Source organism: Poromitra crassiceps (assembly GCF_964638095.1).
Source record: "Poromitra crassiceps genome assembly, chromosome: 12".
Lineage (NCBI taxonomy): Eukaryota > Metazoa > Chordata > Actinopteri > Beryciformes > Melamphaidae > Poromitra > Poromitra crassiceps.
Genome location: NC_139632.1, coordinates 28435239 through 28441238, shown reverse-complemented (window position 1 = coordinate 28441238; position 6000 = coordinate 28435239). Strand labels below are relative to the sequence as shown.

The window sequence follows — 6000 nt, the reverse complement described above, 5'->3', positions numbered from 1 at the left end:
TTAGTCGAATCCTGCCGGAGTTGCAGCCAGCTCCTGGCCCTTTAAATCAGCTTTAATTGTTTTAAAAATTAACACAAGCTATCTTTGTAATCCCTCTGCTAGCTGGGAGCATCATGAGTGATTGAAAACGGGTCAGTGTGACACGGACTGAGCCGAGAAGAGAAGCCTGCTTCAGGTAAGGACGTGTAGGCTATCTTCTTGGTATTTTCTTGCCTTTATTTCCTGCTTTGCTCATGTCGGCTTTTGTTTTGTATATAACGTTAACGTTAGAGGGGATGCGTCAAATGGTCTGGAGAGTGAGATGTCTGTGTGTTGGGGCAGTAACGTTATTGCTCTTCATAACTGTTCCCAGCCTATAACGTTAAGTAGCATGCTATTCTCTGTTATTTTTTTCCACTGCTGAAAATGGACTGTTATCAAAACGCGGCCTTGCTCGCAGGCAGCGCTGTCAAATGACTCTCAGGCGGAAATCTACCATGCACCGAACCTCACACTAAATATTAACATGTTCATTTGAGCGGCGTTCACATCTCACGCATCAGTCCTCTCATATGTGGAGCAAGAAGATGCCCTGGATATTTAAATTATTTCCATTTTTCTATCAATTATACATGACAATCTGCCTTCAGTTTACCCGAGCCGCAACTGGTAGCTCGTCCATGTAAGGGGGCGCGTAGCAATTTGTTGCTTGTACGTAATATGTATTATTAGAAATGTCTGGAAATATGCAGACAGATTAGCTTATGTTAATATCACACACCGAGTCTGTATCTATGTGACCGATCTGATGTTTATCACGCGTTCCTGTCTGCGCTGTAGTTGACAGCAGTAAGAGCTTTCTCTGTATGAGAAGTGGGTTGTTGTTGTTGTTGTTGTTGTTGTTGTTGTTGCTGGCTGCTGCTACAATGTAAAATGATATACATTTTGTAGCCTAAAAGTTGCTGTACTCATCCTTGATGTTTCCAACTGCGACAAAATCACTGTTATCTTTTCAGCAATAGCCAGCAGTCCAAACAACACGGTGCACGCCTCAGAAGAGGTGACTGCGGACAGTCAAATAAACGTGTCAGTTTTGACTCCTGTCACTCCAGCTGTGTGTATTGGCCTTGCACCAGTCTAACCCAAATATTGAGCAGAGCAGGGCTTTCCAAAGCGTCCATGTTCAGGACTGAGATGCACATCAGACCATTGACCTTAATTTGATTAGATTTTTGTGGCAGGAAGGAACCCAAGCTGCAAAGATTTTTTAATAGTTTTTTAATAGTCATCTTTATACGTTTATTCATTGTTTCAGCCAAACTGGTGAGACTAGAAAACACACACACACACACACACACACACACACACACACACACACACACACACACACACACACACACACACACACACACACACACACACACACACACACACACATACAGATTAGGTAATTAAGCTTTTGTTACAATTTCAGTAATTTATTAACTATACTATAGGTGATGTATTCTTCATACCAGATGTTTTCAAAAGTATTTTTCATATGTCATTAATCTGACTTAAATGATACTGAATGTCAGTTTTCCAGTTGTACCAGCTTACTGGAAACTCACCAGATAATTCCTCCATTCTGCGGCTATGATTATAGTCATTGGTTACCTTGTTCAGGTAGCCATTGACTATTCCAAACATCTGCAGATTGGAGAGATTATCTGGTGAATTTCCAGTAAGACAGCTGATATTTCCTTCATTCTGCAGATGTTTGGAATAGTCATTGGTTACCTGAACAAGTTCACACCTGGCGGAGCCGCCCTGCCTCCCACTTTCAGTTTCACACATTTACTGTAACTCTTGTTGTTTTCCTCTTTGTTCTTAGTTGGGCTCGTCATCAGTATAGATGCAGTAATAGCTCATAAATATTTAATTAATATTAAATAGTAAATAAATTAATATTAAATTATTAAATATCAAAAAAAAAATTGAAGGCAATATGCTTATTATTATTATTATTATTATTATTATTATTATTATTATTATTATTATTATTATTATTATTATTATCATTATTATCATTATTATTAATATTCAGCTGGATTATTGTTTGACAGATGATCACAAGCTTGATCATCTCACAATTAAATTCACATCTTCCAACAGGGTTTGTCATAAATAAGGAAGTAGAAACTATCTATGAGGAATTATATAGAACCTCATATTTGGTCAAGAAAGAAAGTGAACTTAAATATTGGTAGGAAATATTGGTAAGCCATCAGATGGTACATGATACATTAGAACTTTGCTACCAAAAATCAATGCATTGCCATACAAATATACATGCAAACATGCTCTAAATGTAAGCATGTATAGGTTAAATGTAACTCTGCTTTTAATTACCACACTGACAATTAGAGTAATTAGGCCTAACTAACAAGAATGCTATTTTTGCAATAATAAATATTCAAAATTCCACTGTATGTGTCTGCATTGGCATACTTTGCTGATAATTGGCATTTGGCTATGGTGCAAAAATTAGCTAAGCCCCCCCCCCCCCCCCCCCTTCTTACTGGCTATTGATCATGTTAAATCTTTAACTCCTAGTCATGTCAGGCCCCCAGCACTGCTGCAGTACCTGCACCCCCAATGAACCTGCATTTTACATTACATTATTTTTACAAGTCTGAAGCTCACGTGAATGAGTTTCTCCTTATGTGACCCAAGAAGATCCCAGGCCATGACAGGAACCAGTTGTCTCAGTGTAAATCCATTCATGTGTGGTCTGATGTGGATCTTCATCAAGTTCTGACAAACTGAAAAGCCCTGAAAGCCTGTTGTCCATGACGGCTTCCCATGGAGCGCTCACTCTGGCTGTGTGGCTTCCTATTGTTGCACATGACCTGGCACTAAGGGGAGGGTCAGCAGCAACACCTGCACTCAAGGGACAACTTCTCCTCCTGTAACAAATGACTGGGCCAAGGGATCGTGTCTCCTCCTGTAACAAATATGTCATGACCGGGCCAAGGGACCACATCTCCTCCTGTAACAAATATGTCATGACCGGGCCAAGGGACCATGTCTCCTCCTGTAACAAATATGTTATGACCAGGCCAAGGGACCACATCTCCTCCTGTAACAAATATGTCATGACCGGGCCAAGGGACCGTGTCTCCTCCTGTAACAAATATGTCATGACCGGGCCAAGGGACCATGTCTCCTCCTGTAACAAATATGTTATGACCAGGCCAAGGGACCACATCTCCTCCTGTAACAAATATGTCATGACCGGGCCAAGGGACCGTGTCTCCTCCTGTAACAAATATGTTATGACCGGGCCAAGGGACCGTGTCTCCTCCTGTAACAAATATGTTATGACCGGGCCAAGGGACCACTTCTCCTCCTGTAACAAATATGTCATGACCGGGCCAAGGGACCACGTCTTCTCCTGTAACAAATATGTCATGACCAGGCCAAGGGACCACTTCTCCTCCTGTAACAAATATGTCATGACCCGGCCAAGGGACCGCGTCTTCTCCTGTAACAAATATGTCATGACCGGGCCAAGGGACCCCGTCTCCTCCTGTAACAATATGTCATGACCAGGCCAAGGGACCTTGTCTCCTTGTCGTCAGAGACGACAAATTATCTGACTTTCCAGGGGAGAAGTTAAGGCAAGAGGCAGGTCTCTCTCTCCCTCCGTCTGTCTCTGTCTCTCGTATGTCTTCCTCTCTGTTGCTCTCTCTCCCTCCCTCGCTCTGTCTCTCTGCCTCTGTCTCTCTCTCCCTCCCTCCCTCGCTCTGTCTCTCTGCCTCTGTCTCTCTCTCCCTCCCTCCCTCGCTCTGTCTCTCTGCCTCTGTCTCTCCCTCCCTCCCTCCCTCCCTCGCTCTGTCTCTGTCTCTCTCTCCCTCCCTCCCTCGCTCTGTCTCTCAGCCTCTGTCTGTCTCTCTTTCTCTCTGTCTTTCTCCCTCCCTCTCTCTGTCTCTCTCCCTCCCTCCCTCGCTCTGTCTCTCTGCCTCTTGTCTGTCTCTCTCCCTCCCTCACTCTGTCTCTCTGTCTCTCTGTCTCTCTCTGTGTCTCTCCCTCCCTCGCTCTGTCTCTCTCTCTCTCTGTGTCTCTCTCCCTCCCTCCCTCGCTCTGTCTCTCTGCCTCTGTCTCTCTCTCCCTCCCTCCCTCGCTCTGTCTCTCTGCCTCTGTCTGTCTCTCTTTCTCTCTGTCTTTCTCCCTCCCTCTCTCTGTCTCTCTCCCTCCCTCGCTCTGTCTCTCTGCCTCTTGTCTGTCTCTCTCCCTCCCTCACTCTGTCTCTCTGTCTCTCTGCCTCTGTCTGTCTCTCTGTGTCTCTCCCTCCCTCGCTCTGTCTCCCTCCCTCTCTCTGTCTCTCTCCCTCCCTCGCTCTGTCTCTCTGCCTCTTGTCTGTCTCTCTCCCTCCCTCACTCTGTCTCTCTGTCTCTCTGCCTCTGTCTGTCTCTCTCTGTGTCTCTCCCTCCCTCGCTCTGTCTCTCTCTCTCTCTCTGTGTCTCTCTCCCTCCCTCGCTCTGTCTCTCACTCCCTCGCTCTGTCTCTCTGCCTCTGTCTGTCTCTCACTCCCTCGCTCTGTCTCTCTGCCTCTGTCTCTCTCCCTCCCTCACTCTGTCTCTGTCTCTCTCCCTCCCTCATTCTGTCTCTATGCCTCTGTCTCTCTCACTCCCTTGCTCTGTCTCTCTGCCTCTGTCTCTCTCCCTCCCTCACTCTGTCTCCCTCCCTCGCTTTGTCTCTATGCCTCTGTCTCTGTCTCGCTCTGTCTCTCTCCCTCCCTCACTCACTCTGTCTCTCTGTCTCTCTCTCTCTTGCTCTGTCTCTCTCTCCCTCGCTCTGTCTCAGCCAGGCTGTGCTAGGGCGGACAGACGGTTCCCCAGCCACATAAATGTCTTAGAATTAGTTGGAAATAGCTCCCCAACAGATACAAAAACATGAGCATAGCATGTTTGATATACTGTACATACAAAGAGCTGCCGCCATCAGATTTGTGAAACACACATTTCAAAAAAATCAGGATTTCCTTCTCCGTGGAGCTAGGTTTCTCCTCTGACAGCTCCTCACTCGCCTGGACAGCCAGCCACCAGCCAGACTGCGGGAGCTCCTCCCCCGGCTGATTCGCACGGTGGAGGATGCGCAGCCATTGTGCAGCATGGCCAAGTTGCGTGTATTTTCTTCTCTCTGATTTTTCCTCACACACGCCTCCCCTGAAGTTGTCTCGCGCCCCCCAGGGGAGGCACGCCTCAGTTTGAAAACCGCTGCCTTAAAGGTATCGAGTACCGATACCCAGCCCTGATGTCCAAGCTTCCCATGGCCATGCTGCGCCTCACAGAGTCCTGCCTGTGACAGTGCCAAGCAGCACTAGCTGCTATAGATGGCTGCCACACACCAAACAATGGGCAGCTCCAACACACACACACACACACACACACACACACACACACACACACACACACACACCCCTTTGTCACCCCGTTCCCCTGTGCCATGCTCTGGGCCTGGCTGGCTACATGACTCCAGCCATACAACTGAAGAGAACACACACACAGTACACACACACACAGCACTATCAGTGTCCACTGAGGTTTAAAGGCCGTTTCACACAGATGCGCGGCGGAATGCGGTGCGAAATTGCGTACGGATTTTCCGCATTGCAACCTATACACACAGGACCGGTGCGAATTATTCGCAGTCCCACGTTCATTTTCCGTTAAAAAAGTGAGAAAAGAAAATAGAGTCAAGCAGTAGCAGCGGACCCCAAATTTGATGCTAAACTGCTAGTTAGCACTTGGATACAAGTAACGTAGCTCCATCCGTTTACAACAGTGGTTTACAACGTTAGCAAGTAAATTATGTTACATAACACCAGCTACATTACCATCTTCAGTGAATCCCAGCTGATGGGCCATCTGAAGCCATATATTGTCCTTGATTTCGTTGTTGAGGTAGTCATCGCGGTGTTTGTCATACAAAATTGGATCTTGAGAAACCAAATTGATGAGCCGGGTTCCCCCATTT

The 6000-nt window shown here is 46.3% G+C and overlaps 1 protein-coding gene across 1 annotated transcript in view; it reads left to right on the top strand.

Moving 5' to 3' along the window:
* Positions 1–6000, top strand: part of LOC310786921 (guanine nucleotide-binding protein subunit beta-4) — a 28474-nt gene continuing 22474 nt past the window's right edge. The window contains exon 1 of the mRNA XM_083648259.1: positions 1–175. The gene's annotated coding sequence lies outside the window, so the exon portion shown is untranslated. The remainder of the gene's footprint in view (positions 176–6000) is intronic.